The following is a 758-nucleotide window of genomic DNA, read 5'->3' on the forward strand; positions in this document are numbered from 1 at the left end:
GATCCCATCGCCCATCGCCGCGACGACTTCGCCGCCCCGCGCCAGGACGCCGCCGCCCGGAGCCCGCGCCATCTCGCCGGCCTGCCTCCTCTACCTCGCCGGCGCCCTTCCCCACCGGCCTGCACCCGCTCCACCGACGCCGTCCCGTCACCCCCCTCGACCACCGCTGCCCAGACCCTACGACTCCGGTGAGGCCACGGCCTCTGCGCCCCTCCTCTCTCTCCCTCACCCCGTGCTCCGGCCTCCCCTCCCCTAGCTCGTTCGCCATTGTCACCGACGCTCGTCGTCGCGCTCCCGTCCTTGGCCGCGTCCCTTGCCGCGCCGAGACGTGCAGCCCCGCATCCCGGGGGCCTTCCCTGGCCTGCTGGCTCTAGCCGCTGCCCCTACCCGTTGCTGCTGCAGCCGCTCGTGCCCACACGGGCCGCGTTGCAATCCTGTCGCGCCAAAGCTGCGCCTGCACCCCGCGCGCGCCTCGCGAGCCCTCGTCGGCCACGAGCCCGCTCACCCCAGCTGCTCCTCGTCGACCTGCTGCTGCCCCGCGGCGCCGCCCGGGCCCGGCGCCCCTAGGGCTCCATTCACTCGCCCCCTCTGCTCAGGAACGCCCGTGGCCACCCCGTCGGCCACCGCGACCATCTGCACCCGCCTCCGAGGCGTTGGCCCCCGCTCCACTCCCTCCCTTCGCCGCTTCCATACGCAGTCGCCGGTCGTCGCACACGCCGGCCACGCCCGCTCAGTCCCGCTCCGGCCGCGGCCTTGCC

Source organism: Triticum dicoccoides, chromosome 5B (assembly GCF_002162155.2).
Source record: "Triticum dicoccoides isolate Atlit2015 ecotype Zavitan chromosome 5B, WEW_v2.0, whole genome shotgun sequence".
NCBI classification, from domain to species: domain Eukaryota; kingdom Viridiplantae; phylum Streptophyta; class Magnoliopsida; order Poales; family Poaceae; genus Triticum; species Triticum dicoccoides.